Source organism: Microtus pennsylvanicus, chromosome 6 (assembly GCF_037038515.1).
Source record: "Microtus pennsylvanicus isolate mMicPen1 chromosome 6, mMicPen1.hap1, whole genome shotgun sequence".
NCBI lineage: Eukaryota > Metazoa > Chordata > Mammalia > Rodentia > Cricetidae > Microtus > Microtus pennsylvanicus.
The window spans coordinates 93,412,325-93,439,929 of NC_134584.1; the positions used below are offsets into that span (position 1 = coordinate 93,412,325).

Here is a 27,605-nt window from a genome sequence, read left to right on the forward strand (position 1 = left end):
GGGACAGGATGACGTGTGTGTGTGTGTGTGTGTGTGTGTCTGTGTGTGTGTTTTAGTGGTGTCTGTATGTGTCGGGGAGGAGGGTGAATTTAGAAAGATTTATTGGAGAGAAAGAGCACAGAGCTCCAGGAGCAGGGACAGGTCCCCAGAAATGGGATGCCACTGGACTGCTAGGCTAGGGTTTTTTGTTTGTTTTGTTTTTTAATCTTATGGCAGAAACTGGGGTGATGCATGGGTAGGTACGGTCGTGGATCAGCCCAGGTATAAGATGTCCAGGTGTCTGCTTTCAGCCTTGGACACGTCTTCAGTTGGCTTCCAGGTAATGGCGGTCATTTAGGAGAGGAGAGAGAATGAGAAACCAGACATCTCTAGAATGAGAAACCAGTGGCACCTAGAAAATAGTTTTCTCAAATACTACTTCGTCTGAGAGCCTCTGACTCTGCTATCCTTGTTTTCAAGACACTTCCCCCTTCCGTCACTGGATCTGTTTGTGCATTTGCCTGTCTAGTCTCTGAGCTCCTCGGAGGTAAGAGTCTGTCATCCTTCTGTTGACTTCCCAATATTGTGCATTGCACGAAACAGTCAGATGTCACCTAATTATGACAAACTCTCTAGGAACACCTAGAGTCCCTTTATAATGGAGTTATGAAGAACATCCTACAGTGTTCTCATCTCCCTTTGGTCAGATGCCCAGCATTGTGGTAGAAGAGGAGGGTGAAGATTGAGAAAGTTAGGAAGTAGACTACATTCCTACAAATGACATCAAGATGTGGCAGTGTTTGAGGGGGGGGGGCAAATTAGTCTCAGGTAGACTAATTACTTTAAAGAAATCCAACATATGAGTTGAGTTGATTTTGGTAAAGCAATTATCAAAGTTGGTATTCCTGTTTGCTAAGTAAATTTAGCAGCTCATCCATGCTTCCATCTGCTTATTATCAGATCATTCTGTATGGTACTGTCGTGGCTTGTTTGGTGTGTGTGTGTTGTTATTGTTGTTTTCTTTTGCATTTCTAATTATATTAAAAGTATTTTAATGCCAAACCACAGTAGACCCATATGGATATAATCATTTATTTGACAATTCCGTATGGTTGACTAATTAGCAGTTTCATTAATTTTGTTAGCTCAAATAACACTCTATTGAATCCTAGAACACTTTGGGCAAAAGATAGTAATATTTTTTAAGGCCCTTACTGCATATATATATTTCCAGATTACATTTTAGAAAATGTTTGTGTATTTCTCAAGGCAGCTTGTTGTAAACTTGTTCTTAGATCATCTGTGAGTGAGCCTGGGGTGTGGTAGGGGTTGGGATATAATTGGATGATCCAGAGGAGGGTTCATTTATACGTGAGGAGATCAAGAGAAATACTAAATGGATCAAAAGAACTAGAGTCTTCTCAAGAGGCCTGTGAGCTGTGGTCCTGTGATTTTCCCCTGTGGTTCTGTGATCTTCTTCCCTTGTGATTCTGTGATCTTCTTCCCCTGTGGTTCTGTGATCTTCTTCCCCTGTGGTCCTTTGATCTTCCCCTGTGGTCCTGTGATCTTCTTCCCCTGTGGTTCTGTGATCTTCTTCCCTTGTGATTCTGTGATCTTCCCCTGTGGTCCTGTGATCTTCCCCTGTGGTTCTGTGATCTTCTTCCCCTGTGGTTCTGTGATCTTCCTCTGTGGTTCTGTGATCTTCCCCTGTGGTCCTGTGATCTTCTTCCCCTGTAGTTCTGTGATCTTCCTCTGTGGTTCTGTGATCTTCCCCTGTGGTTCTGTGATCTTCCTCTGTGGTTCTGTGATCTTCCTCTGTGGTTCTGTGATCTTCCCCTGTGGTTCTGTGATCTTCCCCTGTGGTTCTGTGATCTTCTTCCCCTGTGGTTCTGTGATCTTCTTCCCCTGTGGTTCTGTGATCTTCGCCTGTGGTTTTGTGATCTTCCCCTGTGGTTCTGTGATCTGATCTTCCCCTGTGCTTCTGTGATCATCTTCCCCTGTGGTTCTGTGATCTTCCTCTATGGTTCTGTGATCTTCCCCTGTGGTTCTGTGATCTGATCTTCCCCTGTGGTTCTGTGATCTGATCTTCCCCTGTGGTTCTGTGATCATCTTCCCCTGTGGTTCTGTGATCTTCCCCTGTGGTTCTGTGATCTTCCCCTGTGGTTCTGTGATCTTCCCCTGTGGTTCTGTGATCTTCCTCTGTGATTCTGTGATCTTCCCCTGTGGTTCTGTGATCTTCCTCTGTGGTTCTGTGATCTTTCTCTGTGGTTCTGTGATCATCTTCCCCTGTGGTTCTGTGATCTTCCCCTGTGGTTCTGTGATCTTCCCCTGTGGTTCTGTGATCTTCCTCTGTGGTTCTGTGATCTTCCCCTGTGGTTCTGTGATCTTCCCCTGTGGTTCTGTGATCTTCCTCTGCGGTTCTGTGATCTTCGCCTGTCCTGGGCTCCCTCAAGTCCTGCAGCTTCATGTGGTCCCTGAGGATAGCTCAGTGTCTATGTGTGTTTCATTTGCTTGTATGTTGGGTAATATCTCTCTCATACTAATAATTTGAAACATTAACATTTGAAAACTATTGATCAGCAGATTTTTAAAGTTACTGCTACCTTTTTGTTTTTTGTTTTGTTTTTAAGTCAAGATTTTTGCTATGTAGCCCAGGTTGTTCTTGGCCTTGTGATCCTCGTGCCTCAGCCTCCTGTGTGCTGGGATTGTAGGCATGTAGGGCCACACTTGACCACTCCTAATGTTTAGAGTTAGATTCAGGATGGATTGATTGTCTTGTTCAAACCTCTGCTGCTCATTTGAGGGATCAGTGTCCTTCAGTGTTGTCTGCTTACAGACCTCATCTTGCTAACTCACACCGCAGGGTCGTGATCTTCTGACCTGGGTGTCCCTGCTGGCCTTCTGTGCCTCACTCTGCCTTCCTGCCTGCCCTGACTGAGACATGTGTGGCTGACCCACACCATTTTCCACCTCCGACTCTGACGTGTCTTTTCAGAAGCCAGCGCTTAAGGCACCTTTAGGGCAGCTACTTCTTATCTTGCTTTTATTAGCAGTGGTGTCAGCATGCACTAACATGCGATGACCCACTCTCCTTTCTGATAAAAGAAGAACCTGCCTGGCATGGATGGAGAGAGGTGCCTGAGGCGGATTACATTGTCACCCCTTATAATAACAACAGACAATAAAAAAAGCCAGCAGATTTCTGTTTATCTGTGGAAATGTTTGACAGTTTTGACTCCTGATGAGATGCATTGGGAAGAAGGGATGAAGTGCTACTGTATTAGGGCAAGGACTGAATGAACAAGAGAGACAAGAGTTCTGACTTTGTATGACAGATTGAACACACGTCTTAGTGCGGACCCATCTAATTGCGGAACCCCAAGATTGCAGGTCTAGCAGTCCGATTTATGTTTAATATATACTTATTTACAAACAGGCTCATTGTCATGGCCTGCCTGACTTGTGTAAAAGTGAAGTAAGCACACAGTTACTTGGAGAGTCAATAGTCTCTGAGATAACAACATGGAGGATGAGCGATAAGTCCCACTTCTTAGTGAAGGAGGTTTCCCCCTAAGTTAAAATACATTGACATGCTCTGAGGCCATTGTCAGAGAACTCTTGGAAAAAGTTGTGTTGTTTGGATGATGTGTTTGATATAATGCAGGGTTTCCCTGCACATTAATTGTGTGGTTCAGCCTGTCTGCCTTGAAGTAACAAGGGAGATGACAAAGCTTTGCCTTCTCTACCAGGTGTTTCAGACAGAGCCTCAGAAAGAACATTGCAAGTAAATAAAATTACCCAAAGATTTCCTTCAGGGCTTTAAAGCTGCAAAGTGTAGTTTACTTGAGCCAGGATGAAAAAGTTTTATATGTATGGAATAGAGACTTGAAAAAAAAACTGAGAAAAGTTCAGACAAGAAAAACAATACTAAATTTAGTACACAATTATACAAATTGGCTGCTTCTGAGCCTTTTGGCCAAGATCAAGTGTAGTGTCTGTTCTTTTAATTTTAATTGCATCGGCATGTATAAGTGCCTGCATGTATGTCTGTGCACCGCGTGCATGTCTGGTATCCAAAGAAACCAGAAGTTGCATCTCTAGGAACTGGATGGAGTTCCAGATGGTTGTGAGCTGCCACGTGGGTGCTAAGAACCAAACCAGCTCCACGATAGGTCTTATCAGTTAAACAATCCTACAAATTGTGCACACAGAAAAGCACAATAGTTCTTCAAATTGAAGACATTTAAAAATTCAAATGAAGACATTTGAATCAATTGAGGACATTTTCAAACTATGTAAATACTAGCCCTTGAGATGTAAATGGCAAGCTGTCTGGAAAAAAGACACCTAAAGAACAGACTTGGTCACAGTAGCTATGCAGGCCAGGGTATAGCTCTGTGGCATAGCACTTGCCTAACATGCCTGAGGTCCTGGGTTCAAGTCCAGATACTGTGTTGCAAAAACCAAAAAGGACATACAAAAACCACAGAAAACCTTACCCACGAATAAATATAATCAAAGAGGTGCAAAGAGGTGAAAAATCTCTACAGGAAAACTGCAAAGTAGTATGAAACAAATGGAAGAAGATACAAAATAAATGGAAAGATGTCCTGTGTTCATGAATTGTAAGGACTATTCACAGACGGTCCATACTACCCTGTAATCTATAGACGCAGTATAATCGCATTGGAAATACCAGTGTGATTTTTGCATTAGAAAACAAAATCTCGAAATTGATATGGAAGTACTGAAGACCCATCAGCCAAATCATTATAATGAACCCTACACTTTTATGGCCATTGGATTTGTTTATTTATTAAATCTTTTCATAAATATCCTTTGATCATGTCTTTCCTCTCCCCAAGATCCTCTACAGCCAGTTTTATGTTCTTGTTCTCTCTTATAAAAACAACCAAAAACCAAAACCACAAAACATAACAAAAGTCAAAACAAACAAAACTATCAGGGAACATTTTCTTTCTCTTCTCTTCTTTCCTTTCCTCTCCTCCTCTCCCCTGCCTTCCCCTCCCCTTCCATCCTCCCTTCCTCTCCCTTCCCCTCCCTCCCTCTCTCGTTCAATCCCTATCTGTTCCTCTGGAGAACCCTGGCTAGTGCAGGAGGGACCAGAGATGCATTTCCATACTGCCACCTTTGCTAGCCTGAGCAGCTGCCATGGATTTTTAGAGACTGTAACCGAGGCCAACAGATATTTGTGACTTTATTGCTGAGGACTAGCTGGTAGAGTGGAGTAGAATTGGAAATTTTGTTAAAAGAGAAAGGGAGGTGCTCAGAAGGAAAGACAGACCCAAGTGTGGAATGTGCTTCTTAAACTAGGGGAAATGAAGTGTTGAGTATAGCTTTGGCAAGAGAGAGCAAGCAGTTAACTGTCTTGGCATCATTAGCTGTGTATACAGTTAGTGACTCTCGGGTGGCTGCTCAGAAGATAGTTAAGAAATTTTTTTTTCTTTTTCCTCTTTCCTTCTTTCCTCCTTCCCACTCCCTTCTTCCTTCTATCCTTTTCTTCTTCCCTCCTCCTTCCCTTCCTCTTCCTCCTCCTGTTCAACCTCTTATTCTTCCTCCTCCTCTTCTCTTTTTTTCTTTTCTTTTTCTTCTTCTTTGTTAAAGACTTAGTCTTGCTGTGTAGCTCTGTCTGGCCCAGAACCTCCCTGTGTAGAAAAGAGTAGCCCCAAACTCAGAGATCTGCCTGCTTCTGTCTGAGGAAAGCTGGGATTAAAGGTGTGTGCTGAGCTCCCCTTAATGATAAGGGGGAAGGTAAGGTGGCTTTGGAGACACTTTGATTGTAATTATAATTTGATGAGATAAAACTAGAAGCCACTTAGGGTTCCCCAAGGAGTTTAGTATATTTTCCCCCCTTTCTAAATGAGTTTCTGGTGAGATTCTTAGAAACTTGCAGGTTTGTGGCTTTGAAGGAGCATTCTTGTTGAGAGAAACCCTGTACCCACTCTTGCTCTCTCTCTAGTCTGTCTCATCCACCACCTTTCCCTGGCCCAGAGCAGTCACAGTTGCCTTCTGTGTTTGTGGATTTGCCTAGGACTGCTCCGTAGTCTATGGACTGTTCTTGTCACTTAGCCTGCTGTTTACAAAGCTCACCCAGGTTGTAGGTTGTGGAAATGCTTTATTTCCTTTTATGGATGGATTCCATTATATGGAGAGACTCCTTTTATCTGTTCATTAGTTGGCAGGTATTTGGATTATTCTACTTTTTAAGTATTATGAATGTTGCTGTTATTAGCATTCAGAGGCGGATGTTTATGTGAACATTGTAATTGTTTGTCTTCACACATTCTCTCTCTCTCTCTCTCTGTCTCTCTCTCTCTCTCTCTCTCTCTCTCTCTCTCTCTCTCTCTCTCTCTCACACACACACACACACACACACACACACACACACACACACACACGCACACACACTTCATTCAGGAGTGGAGTTGTTTCACTCTGCTTAAGTTTTTCAGTAGCTGTCAAACTCTTTGCTAAGGTGAGTGTATCTTGTCATACTCCATTAGCAGTATAGAAGAGCCTTCTCTATGTACTTCCTACACTTGTCTCTCTCTCTCTCTCTTTTTTTTGAGATAGGGTCTCACTGTTTAGCTTTGGCTGGCCTGCCTGGAACTCTCTATGGAGACCAGAGTGGCCTGAAACTGACAGAGATCCACCTGCTTCTGCCTCTCAGGTGCTTGCATCAAATGTGTACACCATACCAAGCAAATTAATATATATTAAATTATTGTGTGTGTATCTGTGTGGGGTACCTGCAGTCATGCCCACAGAGGCAGGAGGTGTTGGATTCCCTGGAGCTGGAAGTACAGGATTTTGTGACCCACCTGATGTGGGTGCTGGATCTCAAACTTAAGTCTTCTGGAAGAGCAGTACATGCATGCTCTTAATCACTGAGACATCTCTCCAGCTCTGAAAACTTTGTGTTAACCGAGAGACTTGGTGGGATGCTTTGTGAAAGTATAAATGGCAAGGAAAAAGTGGTGTAGATAGTTTAAGACAGTACATTATCCAAAAATAGTTTGACTTAGGGTGGTTGAGATGGCTCCAAAGTGCTTGCCCTGCGAGCCTGCTGACTTGCATTCAATCCTAGAACCCAGGGAAAGGAAGAAGAGGAGAACTGACTGTAGGGTGTTGTCCTCTGTCCTTGACAAGCACACCATGGCACCCTCTCCAGATGAACACATACACAATAATAATAAATAAAAATCCTTTAAAAGTTCTGTATTTAACACTCAGAGTATTTGGGATCTTAGGGATGGTATTTTCCAACTCCACATTTTTTACTTATCTGTATTTTCTTGTCTGTCTCTTTTTGTGACATTGCTATCTTCATGTCTATTTCTTAGCATTTTTAGTAGTTACATTATTTTTTTAAACACTTGTATACACTTAATATTCTCTCTTTTAGTAAAGAGGAAGGAGAAATATGCCATTTTGTTTCCTTGACAGCCACCATAAATCTATATTGGGACTAAGAATAAATATCGAGATGCAAATGGTAGCAAAGACACTTCTTTTTTAAATTTATTAATGTATGTATTTTTTATAATGTGCATTGGTGTTTTGCCTACATGTATATCTGTGTGAGGGTATGGGATCCCCTGGAACTGGAGTGACAGACAGTTGTCTGTGGCAACTGAACCTGGGTTCTTTGGAAGAGCAGCCTTACCTGTTGAGCTATCAAAGCTACTTCCTTTCAGTAGTGAGGTGCCTGTGTTGGCCTGTCTCTGTAGGTATGTGTGGCCTGAAGTTAGAAGGCTGTGTGCCTTTCTTGCTATTCTGACATGAATATTTAGCAGCGCCACCACTAACCCTAGGATCACACAGTAAATGTTAACAAGAAGCGCCAGAACTTGTGTTTTTCCTGCCCTATTGTTTTTCTACAAGAATGCTGACAGCTGGAATGGTTTTGTGACATCGAGCTGAATATTACATGTGTAGTTACCTGGGATTTTCCTAAGATCTGGACATAGTGACTGGATGTCAATACTTAGGACTGTTTTATTAGAATTTCTTAGATATTTACATCTCCATGGTGTTTCTGCTAAGCGAAGAGGCTGTTTTCTAAAGACTGAACCTTCTATTATGCACACAGGATTGAAGATGCGCTGTATATAGTGTCTTCAGATGTGCACACAGGGCTGAAGGTACGCTATTTATAGTGTGTTCAGATGTGCACACAGGGTTGAAGGTACGCTGTATATAGTGTGTTCAGATGTGCACACAGGGCTGAAGGTACGCTATTTATAGTGTGTTCAGATGTGCACACAGGGTTGAAGGTACGCTGTATATAGTGTGTTCAGATGTGCACACAGGGTTGAAGGTACGCTGTATATAGTGTGTTCAGATGTGCACACAGGGCTGAAGGTACGCTATTTATAGTGTGTTCAGATGTGCACACAGGGTTGAAGGTACGCTGTATATAGTGTGTTCAGATGTGCACACAGGGCTGAAGGTACGCTATTTATAGTGTGTTCAGATGTGCACACAGGGTTGAAGGTACGCTGTATATAGTGTGTTCAGATGTGCACACAGGGTTGAAGGTACGCTGTATATAGTGTGTTCAGATGTGCACACAGGGTTGAAGGTACGCTGTATATAGTGTGTTCAGATGTGCACACAGGGTTGAAGGTACGCTGTATATAGTGTGTTCAGATGTGCACACAGGGTTGAAGATGCGCTGTATATAGTGTGTTCAGATGTGCACACAGGGTTGAAGATGCGCTGTATATAGTGTGTTCAGATGTGCACATAGGGTTGAAGGTACGCTGTATATAGTGTGTTCAGATGTGCACACAGGATTGAAGATGCTCTGTATATAGTGTGTTCAGATGTGCACATAGGGTTGAAGGTACGCTGTATATAGTGTGTTCAGATGTGCACACAGGGCTGAAGGTACGCTGTATATAGTGTGTTCAGATGTGCACACAGGGTTGAAGGTACGCTGTATATAGTGTGTTCAGATGTGCACACAGGGTTGAAGGTACGCTGTATATAGTGTGTTCAGATGTGCACACAGGGTTGAAGGTACGCTATTTATAGTGTGTTCAGATGTGCACACAGGGTTGAAGGTACGCTGTATATAGTGTGTTCAGATGTGCACACAGGGTTGAAGGTACGCTGTATATAGTGTGTTCAGATGTGCACACAGGGCTGAAGGTACGCTGTATATAGTGTGTTCAGATGTGCACACAGGGTTGAAGATACGCTGTATATAGTGACTTCAGATGCACTTGGACTTTCACTCAGTGCATCTTATTTTAGTTTTTTTTTTGAGGGAATCTTGAATAGTGTATAGTCTTTTTCAGTTGCTGTCTTGTATTGCTTCTTTTGAATATGTTTTCCTTCCATTGGAGAGTACTTAGGGTCTTGAATATTCACATAGGTGTGAGTAATTCTGGAAGCCCATCTTCCTTCCAGTACCAGTCTATAAAAGGAGTCAGATTTGGTTAGGGTTAAACAGCAGTCAAAATGTACTTTTGTTTAATATATGTTATTCTATCTTTATACTGATGTTTCTTTGTTTTAAGGAAACCCATTTTCCTGCATTATGATTTACTATTTGCTGTTTAATTGTAGTGTGAATGGGAACTTGCTTGGCCACTAGGTGTCGCTTGTTGGCACTGCCCTTTTGGTGCCACACTTAGAGGAAACTAAAAGACCACAAGGAAGATTAGAAAGCAAAGGCATCTAAAAATGAATGGCAGACACAGTGTGGTGATTCCCATTTTATACGTAACTCTCCACGTCTGTCCTTCTGTGCTCGCAGAGTGATGTTCGGGTAGGGCAAGTCCGGAAGCTCTAGGTGAGTCTTTACCTTCTCCTTCTCATCTATGATGCAGGAAAGTGGTGCTGGGGTAATAAAACAATGGTAACATGTTTGCAGAGAATCGTAGGCACAGTTTTTAATATAGTTTATTATCCTGGGAATCCTTGTTACTAGGCAGATGGTGATTGCATTTATTAATATTAATTTCCTTGCTCTTTAATATAATAATGCCGGCTGTTATGTACATTTATTATCTCTTCTAATCCTCACCCATGCCCTTCGTACTTACCATTTTCTCCCTGAGTTTAGAGATGGGCTAATTTGCTTTAAGTTAATTGCTCCCCTTGCTTTCTGATCCTCCCCCTCCATTTGGAGCTTGATCATGGAAATGAGAGTCTGACTTGAGTCATTGGATGTGGAAATTGCTAGGATGGGGCTGTGTAGAGGGTGCTGTGGGACTGGCAGCCCTTGGCCGGGAGCAGGCGTGTTTCCTGCAGAGTTAGGGTAGATGTGAGCAGCGTGCTCTGGATCCAGGCGCCCTTCAGGAAGGCCACAGGCTCTTTGCTGAGCTACAAATTGTGTACACGTGGGGATGGCTTCTTTTCGCTCGCCTCCCAGTGAAGCACACTCTGTCACAGAAACTGCAGGGCACTTAACAATGTGGCTCCGACCTGGAGCGTCATAGCACGGAACCTTCTTCTTAGTTAAGGGCCCACTAAAAAGAAGAGAAGAGAAGGCATCAGGCTTTGGTTTTCTGAGAACGCTAGCTGATCATTTCTCTTTTTACCTTAATCTGCATTAATTTCCAGATTTCTTCAGTCTTCTTAGAAATGAATTGGCTCACTAGGTTTTTTTTTCTTTTTTCTTTCTTTTGCCACAGATGATTTAATTGTGTTAAGTATCTCTCTAGTTGACTTCGCAGTTCTGTGGAGATTTCCCTGGACCATAGGAAAATGTGTAACAAATTCGAGATGAGAGACCTGTCAGGCAGGGAGCACTTCTCTGGGAAGTCAGGGCTGGCAGTGGGAGCCTTCCCAGTCCCTAACAGGCACACCCACAGGAGCTGCCTCCAACACTGTCACTCCTTTCTCTTTGTTCCCCTCCGGACTCACTTCCTGCCAGTGATTTGTGACATATTTTGCAGCAGATCAAATGAGCCCCTGACACCTGATTGCCTAGTGCTTCTTGTTTACAGTTGCTTTCCAAGGACATGGAGACAAGATGGAAAGCTTACCTTCGGTAATTAAATTTGCATCCGCTCAGTGACAGCATTCAAAGGCGCTTCCCTCGCCTAGGAATCTCATTGCAGAGTTCCTACTGTCTTTGACCATAAGCATCTAAGAAAGGCAAGATGTGGACAGGTAAACAAACATTGGTTCAGCCCGCTGCCTGTCATTATATGATGAATATTAAATAGACTCGCCAAGAAGCCTGTCCTTTTGACTGTCTCTCCACCTACTTATTTAGCCAGGTTTATAACGGGTTTTAAATATAAGAACTGTGACGTGGAGGTGATTTTTTTTATTATTGTTATTATTATTATTGTTATTATTATTGCATTTCAGTCCTTGAAAGGAAAGCAAGCACCGGAACACCCTGGGTTGGGTTAACACCCTTTGGGTTGTGCGTTTCTCACACACACACTACTGAATAATTCAGCAAAGCCAAACACAATCTGCTGGTGGTATCTAGTGTGATTCACACTTGCTAATGAATAATTCCCTTTGGCTTCTATTGGCCAGCTCTAAGGAGTGACTTCTGAGACTCAGATGGGTTATTACTGGGCTATTTGTCAGTGTCCTTGGGGCTTTGTGAGCCAAAGTCCTGTTTGGCTACCCACCCCACATACCTTCTCCGAGTCTTCTGGGAAACATGGCGCTCTGCATCCCAGTCCCAGCTTTTCAGCTTTAGAATCTTCTCGTGATAGACACAGTAACAGAATTCAGCTGCATTATAATTTCATCAATTCAGTTCCGACATTGTTTCATTCAAAGAAAGAAATCTTTAACGAGAACCTTATGAGAAACAAGGAACAGAGCCCCGGATTGTGTATGCAAGGGTGAGGTAGAGACGTGCTGTATTTTCAGGAAGTGAAGGGTCTGGAGGAGACCTGTCTGGACCAGTGGAGGATGCTCACAGTCTTTTGTCAAAACGATTAGTTACAATTTTCTCACACTGTTCTCAGATATACATTTCAGTTCATGTTTGTTGATGGTATTGGATGAGAGTTATATTGCTCCTGATAACCTTAAATCTTGATTAATAATGGAGCCGTTCACAAGATAAGCTCCTTAATATGATTCCAGGTATGACTGGGAAAATGACTCTTGCTCATTTCTGCTGCACTGGTGTGGAATGCGGAATGACCTGGCATTAGCGGCCTGCAGCGTCTCCAAGTGTCTAGTGTGGATCTATGTAAGCGCGAGTGCTGTGTGTACCCTAGAAATCAGGCTGGTTACCGTCGACGTCTGCTGTCAGTGAGGTGCTCTTAGCCTCAGGAAGTTGTTTACAGCATCCTGCATGTGCTGCAGCATTTGCTGGTCCACACCAGGTGTGTCTCTTCCTGAGGCACATACTGGCCAGTGTACAGTTCTGTAGGAGGCGTGTCATTAGTTCTGGTCAGTGAAATTTAAATAGAAGTGTCGGGTGTTTTCTTGGTCAGCAAGGCCACTTTGTACCCCATCCGTATCCCTTTCTTTGCTGAATCACCAATCTTGAGGCAAAGGGCATAGTCTCCTTAGACTGGGCCTGTGATGACTACTTGGAGTTGAGCCTCCCTCTCTTCACTTGGCCCATTCCAGTAGTCAGCAAGAAAGGCAATTGCCTCCCAGGAAGCACCTAAGGGCTGGAGTTCTGTAGCGTAGCCTGGAGGGATTAATGTTGGAACAGCTGTTTGTGGGAACAGTGGCCTGGCATCCAACAGCATTTTAGCTAGCTCTATAGAAGGTATTTCTTTTTTTATAAAAAATAAGTTTGTACATTGACAATTATAGTTTTTAATGTGGTATAAAGTAGTGATATAATTTGTGAATGTAACGTGGAATGTATTAGTTACATTTTGCATTATTGTGGTCAAAAGCACTTGATACAGGCAACTTAAAAGCAGGATTGAGTTTAGCTCCATAGTTCATATGTTTGGGCAGAACATCAGGGTGTGTGGAGCATGTGGCAGAGGTTGTACTTCACTTCTTATGGAACAGGAAGCAGGGATGCTGCAATACAGGAAGGGACCAGGGCAAGATAAAGTCCTGGCGAGATTGTTCCAGTGACACCTCCCTCCAGCTAGCCCCATCATATGAATCCATTCAAGGATAAATCCATTCATCCACTCAGATCTGTCACTAGAAATGAAGAGGATAAGTGTTTGAGGTTCAAGGCTAGCCTGGGGTAAAACCATGTCTCAAAAATAATTAATTAAAAACAGGCAACACAAATGGCCAACAGATACTTGAAAGGTCCACATCACTAATCATTACAGAGGTTGCCTTCCCTAATCCCTGAGGCATTTCTTAATCCAATAAAAACTAACCATCGTAGTATAATTAAATCAAAATCATTTAACATGTCCATTTCCTCAAATACTCAGCATTTTCTGAGGTACAAATCTATGGCATTTACTGTTAGTGATTTTGAAGTGTCCATGTTTTGTTATTTGCTGCTCACCGCCCTAGGAGTCAAAAGACAGCAGTATAGGGATGGAGGCCTCCGGCCACACTGAGGCCTTGATGGCTCTGCTCATCGTTTGTCCATCTTCTGGCCTCCTCCAGCATCTGGTAGCCACAGGTCTTACCCCTGCCTCTTGTCGTTAGCTGTTTGTAGATTTCGCATACAAGAGAGAATGTATGACACTTACCTCTCTGTCTCTGGTGTATTTGACTCAGTATCCTCTTCTCCAGCATTTCTACAAAGGGTAGGATTTCTTGCTTCGTCAAAGCTGACTGGATTGGGTGATGTTTTTCTACCACTTTTATCTGTTCACCTGTTGGTGAACACTAACATAGTTCACTAGATGGTGTGAACAGCACCACACTGAACATAAGTGTGCAGACCTATCAAGTTTACAGCTTCCCGTTAGTGTTTTAGTTACTTGTCTTGCTACCATGACAATCATCCTAGCAAACACAGCTTAAGGAAGGGAGGGTTTATTTTGGCTTATAGTTCTAAGATTCGGTCCACCATGGTGTCCCAGCAACTGGTCATCTGCAATTCTAGTCAGTCAGGAAGCGGAGGGAGATGAATGCTCCTGCCTAGCTCACTTTCTCCTTTTCAATCTGGGGACTTCGGGCCCCGGAGTGGTGACATTCACATTCAGGGTTTGAAGCACGATTAATAAAAACTCAGGGTCTGAAGTCGGGGTTCAATCTGAAGATCTGAAAAGCAAAATAGGCAGCCACTCTCTCTTACTTCGACCTCAGTCTGAAATGGTGATCCTGCCTCCTGGAATCTCAGGAAGAGACTGTGCATTCGTTGAGAGCTGTTTCCTCCCATTTTATAATTCTCTCTAGGGCTGGGATTAAAGGCATGTGTCACTGTCATTAAAGGCATGTACTGCCCAGTTTCTATGGCAACTAGTGTGGCTACTGGGATTAAAGGTGCGTGTCATTATGGCTACTGAGATTAAAGGTGTGTGTTACTATAATCTGGTGTGTAAGGCTGGCCAGTGGGGCTGTTTTACTCTCGTATCTTCAGGCAGTCTTTACTTATTACAATTGAAACGCCACTACAAGGGTGCATCTTCCTACCTCGATTAACTTACTTTAGGAATCCCTTGTAGATACTCCCACAGGCTAACCAAGTCTAGATAGTCTCTACCAGCATGCCCAGGAGATGCTTGTCTCCTATGTGATTTTCACATAGGAGTGATAACTATCACAGGTATACATGCTCAGATGTGGAGTGTCTAGATTGGATGCTGTTTATAATTTTAATCTTCTGAGGACCTCATTTACCTTGTTTCCATTAGTGAATAAGCTTCTTTTTTTCTATCCTTCTCAATGTTTGTCATCATCAGTTACCTTTACTAATAATACTATTTTGATTAATATAGCATTGTGAATTTAGTTTGGGTTTCTATAGTGATTACTGATACTGAGCAGGTTTCATGTTGACTATTTTCATTGACTTTATTTATTTGTTGAGAGAAGGTCAACGTCTCACACTGTAGCTTAGGTTGGCCTTGAGTTGGAAGAAATCGCCCTGCCTCAACCTCTGTTGTGCTGGGACTGCACACACGTACCATCGTGCCTGGCTGTGTTGTTTCTTGTGAGAAATGTCCCTTCAGGTCCATTGTCCCTTGTAAAATTGAATTGCTATTATTTTCTGTGGAGTTGTCTGAGTCCTTTTCTGACTTGCAAATGTTTTCTCCCCATGTGTAGATTGTATCTGTAGAGTCCTTCTTGTAGATGTTTATTATGCAGACGTTTTTAATTAAAATGCAGCTCTTTTTGTCTGTTTGACTTGTTCTATTGTTGCCTATACTCTTCAGATCAAATCTAAAAAGTTATAGCCCAAATCAGTGTCATATCGTGTGTACCCCTGTTTGTTGCTGGCAGTCTTATGGTTTAGGTGTAATGTTTAAGTCTTTTTATTTAAGACAGTTTGAGTTAAATTTTGGAGAAGGTGTGAGATAAGTAAGGGTCCAGTTTCCTTCCTCTCATATGGATATTCAACTCCCTAGTGCCATTTATTGAACAGACTGTTTCTCAGATATGAACTTGACACCTCTGTTAAACTTCAGATGACCATAACTGTGTGGGCTTTTCCCTTCTGCATTGTTTAATCTACCTTGTTGGCCAGTGATCTATTTTTATATTGGTACCATGCTGTTTTAATTATTAGTGCTTTGTAATTTGAATTAGGGCGTGAACTGCCTCCATATGTCACGGGCTAATGATTGCTCTGCCTGTCCAGGGTTTTCTATGGCCCAGCATGAACTTTAGGATTACTTTTTTCTATTTCTATAAAAAAAATGACACTGGGATTTAGACGGGGGTTATATTGAATCTGGAAAATGGAATAACTTTCTATTTATGTATGTCTTCACAATTTTTTCACAACTTTTGTTGGCAGACTTTTTTTTAAAACCTCCTCTTTGCTTACATTTGTTTCTAAGTGTTTTACTTTTTAATGCAGCTAATATTAATGGGATTGTTCTTTCTTTCTTTCTTTTTTTCCTTATTTAATTTTTGTGGAGAGTTACATGTTAGTTCATAGAAAACTGTTGTTGATATATGCATGTTGGTTTTATACCCTATAATGTTACTATATTTATTACTTATAGCGGTCTTTGAATTATAGCACTAGCAAAAGTGACAGTTTCCCCTTTTACTCTCCTATTAGGATACTTTCCTCCCCTTAATTGATCTGATCGAGAACTTGAGAACCATCTGCCTCAGCCTTTTAAATGCTGGGATTACAATGTGTACTGCCATACCCAATGCTTTTGTTAGTTCTTTATTCATGGTGGTACTCTACTATAATCCTAACTCTTGGGAGTCTGGGGAGGATCATGGTCAAGTTCAAGGTCAACCTGGGCTCCATTGTAGTTTCTAGGACCACTTGGGCTTACACGGTGAAACCCTGTCTCAAAAAACCCTGAGGATCTACCAGTGGCACACACAGTAAGAAAGTAAACAGTTGAGCATTGTGGAGCATATACATAATCCCAGCACTAGGGAAGCTGAGGCAGGAGGATCACTGTGATTGCAAGGCATCTGGCTTATGTGACTGTGAGGGCAGCATTGTCTATACATCAAAATCTTGTATCAAAAAATACAAACTAGACTTGTAAGACTAAATAAAACTATGTTTAGAGAAGTGGCTGGTTGTCCTGCTTAATGAAAGAGTTTGTATAGCCTTGGCTGTCCTGGAACTAGCTCCGTAGACCAGGCTAGCCTCAGACTCAGAAATATCTGCCTGCCTCCGCCTCCCAAGTGCTGGAATTAAAGGTGTGCACCACCACCTCTCAGATCTGTTTACATGGAATTCTTCAGACCTGATGTACAAATAAGTTTCACAGTATAATAGGTAATTAATGAAAATATTTTTATTAAAAAGGAAAAAGAAATAAGCAAATACTAGCTGGGTGGTGGTGTATGCTTTGGTCCTAGCACTTGGGAGGCAGAGGCAGGTGGATCTCTGTGAGTCTGAGACCAGCCTGGTCTACAGAGAGAGTTACAGGACAGCCAGAGCTACACAAAGAAACCCTGCCTTGAAAAACACACACACACATACACACACACACACACAAAACCCAAACAAATGAAATGATGCTGAATTTTATTAAATACTTTGTTTTCAGCATCTAGTAAAGGATTGTTTGGGTTCTTGTTTGTTGTTTGTTTTTGTTTTGTTTTAGTCTTCCATGAGAATGAGTTTGCATTTGGAATTGGAGGGACAGAGAAAAGTTTCAGCTGTCAGGTTTCAAATACCAATTGGTGTAGAGAGTCATGGCCTTGAGAATAATTAGCAAATCGAGACAGATGAGGTTATCGTGAGCAATATTAATAGAATGTAAGTTGTGTCTGGCATGTTGAATTGGTGTGAGTGTCAATCTGCAAAGTTTTCCCTTTTATGTGAGGGCCAACCCCTTGAGCTATGCATGGTTCTTATATTTTAAGAAATTGTGGAGGAGGTGGAAAGGGAGGCAAAAAGCATTTAAGAGGGGATATATGTGACACATGAGCCCAAATTATGTTTGACACTTAGCGGAAAACACTGCTGACCCTGCATTTACACCCTTAAAATCTCTACAGACTGTTGCCAGCAGCTGCCACACTTACCACATCTTGAGCGTTTGCAGAATCGGGAACGTCAGGGTTCCAGCAGGGTGCAAGCACAGAACACATGTGCCTAAGTTAACAGAAGGAATGTGGCCGATGAAAGATAGTCCAGAGGCTGAGATGTCACCTTCTTCACCCTTCTCTTGCTGGTGACACTTCTAGGGCTTAAGCCCATTATTATGAAAGTGTGTTTAATCTTCAGAGTCACTGTTAGATTTTGTCATATTTGAGCTGGTTTCAAAGATTTGAACTTGTGTCCTGGCACACGAGCTGTCTTCTTGTTAATCTTTGCTGGTTTTTGGTTTGTTTCTTTCTTGTCCTGGCAGTTACTCACTTAAGGGTAGTACTCAAGAGGAATGAAGACACATGGCCCTACCAGACCTGTGCACAGCTCAGCAGAAATAGTTATCATAGCCAGAAAAGTAAACAACCCCAGATGTCTGTGAGCTGATGAGCAGGTAAACAGGTGTGTGTGTATGTAGAGTGGAGTAGTGTTCTCCAATAAACAATGGAGTTCTGTTGTGCCCTATATTATGCATGAGTTTTGCAAACATGTTCAATGAAAGCTAAGCACAAACAACTACATATTATAATTTATACTTATTTGAAAATCTCATCCATGTATGTGCAGTATATCTTGATTATATTCTCTCCAATGGGGCAGAGGCAACAGAGCCCCCTGACTGAAGAGCAATTGGTAGTTGTGGCCGGGCAGAGGGGTTGGCTGATGGTAGGTTATCCACGCTCTAGAGGAGGGTCCCACACCCATACACCCATGTGCCTATGGGCAGTACTATTAAGACTCAATGGGTTAAGTCAGTACATTTTAAAATTCTTTAAAAACAGCCTCATTGATGAAAGATGTGTATAGCAGAAAGTCAGTGAGTGATTGCTCAGGGCTGCCTAGTATGTGGAGTGAGGCTCAGAACCTAGTAAGAGCCAAGTGGCACTGAGGTTTCTTTGGGGGGGGTAATAACAAGATCTTACATTAGCAAGGTAATTTCTGTACAACTCTGAATTTTCTCAAAACTGTTGACTTGAGCACTTTAAGTGGGTGAGTTCATTGTGTGAATTCCATCTCAGGGATGAAATTCTGTCGTGGCTGGCATTTATTTTCTAATGATGCTTGCTTACCTCTTCATTAAGAACCATGGTTTGAGGCTCTACATTGTATTTTACCTTCTTAAGCTAACATCTTCAGAAAACAGATTGACAGTCAAATTCCCTTTGACCCATGTATTCTACTTATATAAGCTTATTATGCTTTATGCCCTAGCAAGCATGTAGAATCTTGAAGAGTGTACATTGTGTATTATATGTGGTGAGAGAGCGCACTAGCCAGCTCCGACAACCGTCAGTAGGCAGCAGGCTAAGTCAAAGGTGAACCAGCCAGTATGAGATACTCAAGGTATGTAAGCTATTAAGGCAGGGTGCAGAATGTTATGTGACTGTTTGTATAAACGCTTGCATATAGATAGAATATTCTAGAAAGAGTCACCAGTAGTTACCTCTTTGAAAAGGTAAAATTTGAGGATTAGACTTTTAAAGTTATTTTTATATCTAAGTAAGTTTCACAGCAGCATCATTTGTGAAAAGGTAGAGCTAGCATTCCCGCCTGCCAGCTGATGGGCGAGGAGACAAAACAGCTCGTCTACATGTCCGTTTCTGTAGGGGTAATGAGACTTTTAGAGTAGATCAGTTTTGTTTCGAGAAAGTCTTACTTCAAGAAGGTGGTTTAATGTTCAGTATTTAAAAACCTCCCATGTCAGTTTTAGAAGGCGCTGCTCCCGTGTACCCACTTTGAACCCGTGTGGCACAGTCTGTTCTAGGACTCCTCCCCTTCACCCCTGCCACTAATAGTGCCGCAATTATGTGGTTCCACCAATCGTTTGAGCAACTGTCTCTAACGCAGCTGTGTGGTCGCAGTGTATCTGCAGGGCACGGCTGTGGCTGCCGAAGGACGATATCCAACTGCCCACAATTATTTTAATGTCTCCTCTGAGATGATAAATGGAGTTTATAGTTATAATAAAAGCAAGTCAGTTTCCCCCGAGGTATAAAGGATGTTCAAGTAAAATCCCTGTTGTCAGACGCGACGGCTGCTTCGTGTCCTAAAGACTCCTCTGTAGAGGACTTCACAGTAGAAACAAGGCAAGCAAAACCCCCAGCAGGGTGAGTTTTCAATATGATCATTTGCTAGGGTTCAGCTCAGTGAAGATGAATAAACATCAGATCTTTATATTATCACCGTCCCTCTAGGGGCTTATTTGGTTACTGGTAGAACTGAAAAAATTCTCACAGTTTTTGCACCTTCGTAATTTCCTTTGCAAACACTGACTTCACACAATTTGCAAAATATTTGCTGTGATTTTTCCCGGCGCCAGGAAGACCCATAACGGCTGCATAATTCCTGCTTTTTGTTTTTTGGTGCCGTCTGAGGCTTGTGTCCTGATTACTGTCAGCCCTCCAGACTGCCCACACCTTTCATTCGACAAGATTGCTGTCTAGAGGGTAAGGAGTGGCTGGGCACAGTATCAAGCAGTAGGCCCATTTTGTAATGTGGGCATCTCTGAAAGAGGGCCCTTCCCTCCACTGGGAAATGGGGGTTGTAGAAATGGCCCTGCTTCTCCCTAAGTCTGAATCTTTGTTATGTGAAGGTAGAGTTTTCTTTACCATTGGCAGGTGGCCTGTCTGCCCTTGGGACTGTGCTTTCTCTTCAGAGATAACCCCTCTTTCTTCATAGCCCCATACTTCTTCCCCACTGGCTGCCCCATTTAGTTTCTCCTCTTGCATCGTATAGCACCCAGCTTTAGGCAACCAGTGCCTTCGTTTTTATATCTTGTGTGTATCCTTGGAGACCTCTGGAAGTATCCTTTGTAATCCCTATTAGCTAGGTCCCATTTATGACTTTTTAAAATCTGGATGGGTATTTGTGATTATTATTAGTGAGATAAGCCTGTGCATTTGAACTAATGTGGTGGAGAAGTACCATGTGGCCCTTCGAGTCAGTCCTTCCAGAGTAGAGCTGAGGTAACTGAGGCCCAGAAAGTTCATTGACTGCTTCGGAGTCCATAATGGCTAATTACGGAACAGAATCTATAATTTAGAAGTCCAGGTTCAGAGCGTTTTCCACAGACTGACAGACTTAAAAGCTCAAAGCCCTTGAACTTGAGGGCAAATTAACAATGAACCCAGGAGAGGATTGCTACATCTCCGGATTAAAAAGCAAACAAAATAGAACAAAACAAAAAATGACCTAATTAAAATATCTCAGCCAAGAAATGTTTTCATAAACCCAATGGTAAGGTCTTTAAAATTTTTGCTTACCTTAGTTGTAATTAAAAGAAGTCACAAATCTCCCCTTCATACTCCTGACAGAAGCCTAAGGAGAGTGGCAAGCTGTCTGCTGTGGCACTCTGTGTTGGAGGAGACCAGAGGTTCCTGTGCTAGAACAACTGTAGAGCCATTCACCTGGCTGTAGGCGAGCCAGAAGCCACATTTCCTAGGTAAAGGGCTGACCTGTTACTATTTCTAGTTGCGTGTACAACACATGTTAGGAGAAGCAATTATTTTTAGCTGACTGACTATGACCAAGATTAATAGCTCCTGAGAGGGGTATAATGAAAGGCCGCCCCAACTGGCTTCTACATTTTTCTTTATTTTTTCTGCTCTCATCCCTGTCAACCTTTAAGTATCAGTGGAATGTCATTCTGTGAGATTTGCCCCTTGGATGTGAAAGGCCTCTCTTTCTTAATGATAGGTGGTGATTGGGCCTCAGGGCTAAGGAGCTTGGATAGTTGACAGTCATCAGGTCTGTGGGAGTCACAGAAAAGGGAAGAACGCTTGTATATCCAGCCGTTTAGTCTGGGTCACTGGGGTGTGCACGAGTATCAAGCAGGGAATAAAGGCCCCCATCACAATGTCCTTGCATCTCAATGGTTTTTGGGTTTGGAACACTGTCTTACTCTAAATAAGTTATTTAACTGAAATCATAAACTCTGCCTAGCTTTATAAAAAATGGAAGCCTCATTGTGGTAGACTGAAAGTTAACTTCTACACCATGTCTCACTCCTGTCTTGAACTGTGAAGGCGTGTAGCCTGTCTAAGTTTGGGCTGTGTCTGCTGGTCTCCCTGCAGCCAGTCGTGACCATGTGACTAAAGGAAGAGGGATGCTGTGGTTGTTTCCAGGAAGGTTCTTTAAGAGACAGCTGCTGTGCCCTTGGCTTTTTTTTCTTAGGCCTGCTTTCTGTTCTGCTTCCTGGCATGTTCTGCCCTGGGATCTTGAAGATGCAGGTCAGTACTAGAAGGAGTGGCAGCTTCTAACGCCTTTGTGGGAGTCACAGACCAGGCTTGGTAAGCCAGAGCTATTTAGGGGTTCTGTCACCTGCAGGGAAACGCACACCTAGGTAATATACCATTTCTCTTCATGGCACAAGAGGAAAGTGAGTCCTTCACCCCTGGATTTCTACTGCCTCTGTTTCCCAAGTGCTGGGATTAAAGGAGAAAATGGTTAATTTAAGGAAGAAAAGGCATGGAGGTTGTGTTCATGAATGGGGCTAGCAAGAACGGTGCTGAGAAGTAGCGTGATGAGGACCACAAGCCTTTGAGAACTGGGAGGTCAGGGAGCCCTCAGCACAGTTCAGCGCTGGGGCGGCAGCAGCTTCTTGATTGAGAGTTGGCCTTAGGGCGTCAACTTCATCTGCTTTCTTAAGGCCTTGGAGCTTTTGCAAACCTCTGGCTTCAAATGTCAAGTCTGTGCAGTGCCCTGGGTCTCTTGCAAGGTACTGCTGTCTCTGTTTGCCTGGCACGTGGTGTCTTTACTCTAGTGTTGTGCTCAGTAGATAATAAGTACTGTATTAGTTACAGTGGCTTGTAAGTTATTATTTAATAGCTTTTTAAAGGATGCTAAAATGTGTAATTATTTTCATGAGTCGAAACCTGTGAAAAAGCAGAGCAAGGGCTTGCAGGCTGCGCTCGTTAGCGTTTCCACAGTGAATGGAGGGAGATACTGTGTCAAGTGTTTCCCTGCTGCTCCTGCCTTTAGCTTGAAGAATGGCAGGCTCTTGTCTTTTGTTCACGCCAGCGAGAGTCCATTCAGCTGGAAAGAGAACAGCGGCCTCTCTGTGTACTCGCGGCATTTGAATGCATTTTGGTCACACAGTAGCTGCTGTTTAATGACAATAAAATTGTGACCAAAGGAGATAAACATTTAAGGGATAAATGACAGGGCTGTTAATGTTAGCGTGAGAGCGAGGTGTTTTTTAGCTAACAGGTGCATGGGCAGCGGAGAGAACTTTTAAGTCTAAAGCTGGTGAAATGGAGGCTTCCAGCTCTTCAGAAAAGTTCTGTCTAGACATTTTTTTTCAAAAGTACTTTTTAAAATTGTTAAGACAGTGCTTTTTACGTTCTACAGTAGAAAGGCGAAGATCAAGTCAATAAATGTGTATACACTGTGCTCATATACTTAACGTATTTTTTTTTAACGATGGGAACACTTAAAAATCTAGTCTCATAGTAATTTTTAAATATATCCACGCTGTACAATAGCTATTTGGCCTATCAGTTTGTATTAAACAAAAAAAATCATTTGAACTTATCTAAATTGTCTTTGGAAGCTTCTAGAAATTTCCTTGACATAATTGCTAACCATAGTCATGTGTGTATTACATATTTGTGTACATTTAATAATATGTGCATATGAATATATCTAACTGTAGTGTGTGTATTTTTAAAACATACAAATATATTACCTAGTTAAAAAATGTCGGGACTTTTTGGGGCATTAAAATTCAGAATTTGATTAATCTTTAACCCTATGGAACCTTGGTTTGCTTGCCTTTTCCTGGAAGACATCATTTTTGTTCCTAATTCTCTTCCCCTCTTATTTCTCCCCTTTCTATCTTGTGCACTAGTTGTGGAGGGTACGCCTTGCTATTGGGGTCCTGATTGTTTCTGGGGTGTAGAGTCTACAGGGCTTTTGCTTGTCTGTTGTCATAGAGTCCTGAAACTTGTTTAGCCTTTTCTTTCCACTTAAAACCTTCTAGATGTATTTATTTTATGTGTAGGAGTGTCTTACCTGTGTGTATATATCTGTACCATGTCCATACCTTGGAGGTTAGACGAGAGCACCGGATCCCTAGGGACTGGAATTGCAGGTGGTTGTGAGCCACATGGGAACCGGGCAACAAGTGCTATAAAGTGCTGATGCTGAGCCAGCTGTCTAGCCCTGTGTTTCACCTTTTCTGACTGTTGCATCAGGCTATTCAGCCTTTTTCCAGGATAGAAAAAAAAAGTTAATGAAGACATATTTTGCAAATGCCCTTGTCTTTTATGTAGGTGCGTTTCATTCCACAGCAGCTCCTACATGTTTGCTCCTATCAGCTAATGATGGGTGATTGCTCAAGCCGAATCTCCGTCTCAGTTTAGGGCAGGATTTTGAACTGAGCCCCAGGGTGCAGAATGACAGCGTTTCAAGAAATTGGAGTCTTCAAAAGAAGTTGAAAACGTAGTCTTTTTTTCATATGAAAGCACTTTTTAAAAAAAGGAGTGGTGCTTTAATTTAGATTTAAAACACACACGATCGTATTGCACCAAGTCTCCAAGCTGCAAGGAGTGAGGCCTTTCTGTTGTGAACTAGGGCTACTTGGAGAGGTTATGCAACTTTTGAGTCCAGAGTAGATATTGGGGTTCCTATCAAAGGAAACTAGCCAGACCAATGAAAAACATGGGTGACATGTAGTTATGCATAAAGGAAAGTTTCTGCTGTCTCACCCAGGGTGAGACCTGTAGCTGACAAACTAAACTTTTGCATGTTGAGCCTCCAGTCTGGAAACTATGAATGGATAGGCAAAGCTCATCAAATACGAAGGAGTGCCTCAGATAGGAACAGCAGAATACAAAGAACAGAAACAGAAAACAAAAGGTAAAAACCAAACAAAAAAGGAACCAGAGAAACAAGACAGTGTATGCTGTCCTTGGAGAGAGTCAAAGTCAGTATACAATGGTAGTATACAGAGCTGTACACATCGGAGAACTATTCACATCTGCCACACTGAGAATCAGCCTAGGTTTCCATCAAAGGGTAAATGGATAAAGAAAATGTGTGGTGTATACACACAGTGGAGTATTATTTATCCTTCGTGGAGAATGCAATCGTGGTGCAGGAAAAATGAGTGTTAGTGGAGGTGAGCATGTTAGATGAAATAAGCCAGATTCCCAAAGACAAATATTTTATTATCTCTCAAATGTAGATTTCAGAATAAAAAAAATATGCAAGTCGAAGGGGTATTAGCTAGGAAGAAAATGAGACTAGCCGGAGCTGGAGGAGACAAGAGATGGCCATAGGAGAGGTTGGATATGATCAAAATACATTAAATGTATGCATGAAAATAATTTAAGGAAATATTGTTTTATATAACTTATATGCTAGTTAGAAGGGGGACACTTTTTAAGTGGGTCATTGCGACAGACATGGTCAGCGATTAGTCCCCCTTTGCACCAGTGGTCAGTGGAGTAAGACAGACATGGTCAGCGATTAGTCCCCCGTTGCACCAGTGGTTAGTGGAGTAAGAAAGAAAGCCTTTGTTCTGAGGGAAATGGTTCTGTAACCTGAACAATTTGGTTTCTTTTTCTTTTGTTTAAAACTATATCAAACCAGTCTAGTATTTTATTTAACATGTAAATTGTATTGCTATATATAAAATAAAGTATGATTTGAAAGAGAGCAAAATAATCTCAAGCCTTTAAAACAAATAATAAATATTCTTAAGTAGATGAAAGAAAATATCAGCTGCAAACAGGATCAAGATGCTAATACAGGAAAACATTCACACTAATAATGTTGTTAGTTGTGATAATATAGTGTATTTTTTAGAAAACATGCTGTCCCTATATATTATAAATACACACGCACACATAAAAAACTGCAATCAAAATATTATGACATCTGGGATTGCTTTGAAATAATACAGAATTAATGATAGACTAGAAGAATTAAAAGATTATTAAGTGATAATCATCATTAATGTTGTTCATTGTTTGCCTGTTGCGAGATATTTGATCATACTCTACAATGAGATAGATATTGTTCTAATAAAGAGCTGAATGACCAATAGCTAGGCAGGATTTCCAGGCACAGAGGATGCTGGGAAGAAGGGTGGAGTTATGAGGTGATGCAGAGGAAGTATGACATGTAGGAGATGAGGTAACAAGCCACGAGTCACGTGGGAGCATGTAAATGAACAGAAATGGGTTAATATAAGTTATAAGAGCTGGTTAGAAACAAGCCTAAGCGATTGGCCGAGCTTTTGCTGGCACACGGGCATTTACCTAGGAGTTATTACATGGTTCTCTGCTTTTATGTTTTTGAAATTTCTCATTATGAAACATTAAAAAGGGGAATATTATTAAAAGAGCAAGAATGACTTCTCAGTGGCAGGCTGACTAACCCTGCAACAACTCAGGCCCACAACTGCAGTTATGATTGACCCACCCTAACATCCACCCCATCTGTGATCTGCTGGAGCATGTGAAGGGACCAGTCCTGCACACCCAAAGTTGCAGGATCTCCATGACACAGGACAGCAGCAGGATAACCAAGGGGTGTTCCAGTGAGGGCCCAGCATGGACAGTGTCACAGCAACCAGAGGCCTCAAACCACAGCAATGACTCTGCAATGAGCAAATTGCATGGACAAAGGGTTTACTGCGCCGACTCACTGTGTCACACTGCAGCCTCCATGAGGAGACTGATTTTTCTTTTTTTTTTCTTCAATCGTACTTTATTTTATTTGGGGAATGGGGAGGTTGCAAGGGCACAGGGCAGATATGAAGGGATAGGGAAATGAATGGGGTGGAGATACATGATGTGAAAGGCACAAACGGAAAAGAAAGTAAAAACTGAATGATTTCTCTATAGTTAAAAATATGGTAGCAGAAGTGAACAATTTTCATAAAAGTATTAGGAAATACTAAAGATGTTTTCCTTGAAAATGTGTGTGTGGATGGGGTGGTAGAGTGCAAACAGTTAAAGGGAGAGAAGAAATAGAAGAAATGAGAGGATCCATCCACAGGGTCCATCCAGTATGTAGGGTTAGGCAGGAAGTTAGCAAAGGAGCGATAGAAATTGGTAGCTTCTTGTATTCAAGGAGCTTACCCAGGATGCCTGGAGATGACCCACTGAACTAAATTCTGGGATTTCTGAGCCCTGGGATAACCAGGGAGGGAGAGGAGAAGGTCCTAAGTGTTGGATACAGCTCTTATTTCTGCCTTTAGCTGGGCTGGGTAGCATAGTGTCGCAGCTGATCTCAGGCCACGCCTTCCAGACAGTTCAGCTCATGTTTTGCTTGATCAAAGATTTGGCATTGGCCTAGGCTTAGGACAGAGAGAAAGGATAATGCAGCTTGGCTTGTAGGTTTCCAGTTAGCCTCCCTGTTTGCAGCTCCACTCTTAAGATACAGCTACTTTTAGGAATATCTGATTCTTGTAAATTCTGAGGCTCTCAGGAGATGCGGGCAAGGAGTGGGGGCATCTGGGTCTTTCTGCTTGCTTCAAAGAGTAGAAGGACTTCAGCCTTTGCTGTTCTATTAATTACCTTCCCTTTGCCTCTTGACATGTGTGGAGACATCCCTCATCTGCTGTTATCTTCTCTTCCAATCTTTATGTCTCTGACTTTTTGTTGTTATTTTGTTTTAATTCCCTCTCTCCCTCCCTGACGGCCTGCCTCCCTCCCTCCCTCACTCCCTCCCTTTCTTCCTCCCTCCCTCCCTCCTTCCGTCCCTCTCTCCCTCCCTCCGTTCCTCCGTTCTTCCCTTCCTTCCTTCCTTTTGGAGACAAAGTCTTACTATATAGCCCTGACTGGCCTAGAATGTATTACATAGACCAGATTGACTTTGAACTCACAAAGATCTGCTTTTGTCTGTTATTTTAATTTCTTCACAAGAATACATTAAGATCTGGGGAAAAAGTCAGGTGCATGTTTTGACATCATCATACTTAAATAGAAGTTACTTTGTTGTGTTAATCATAACTTGGGCCTGCGTTTCTGTTTCTAAGGTCTGT

The 27,605-nt window shown here is 42.2% G+C and overlaps 1 protein-coding gene and 1 pseudogene across 1 annotated transcript in view; both read left to right on the forward strand.

Moving 5' to 3' along the window:
- Positions 1-27,605, forward strand: part of Fto (FTO alpha-ketoglutarate dependent dioxygenase) — a 347,190-nt gene that overhangs the window by 25,710 nt on the left and 293,875 nt on the right. The gene's annotated exons all lie outside the window — the stretch shown is intronic.
- Positions 3,936-4,081, forward strand: LOC142853171 (U2 spliceosomal RNA; annotated as a pseudogene).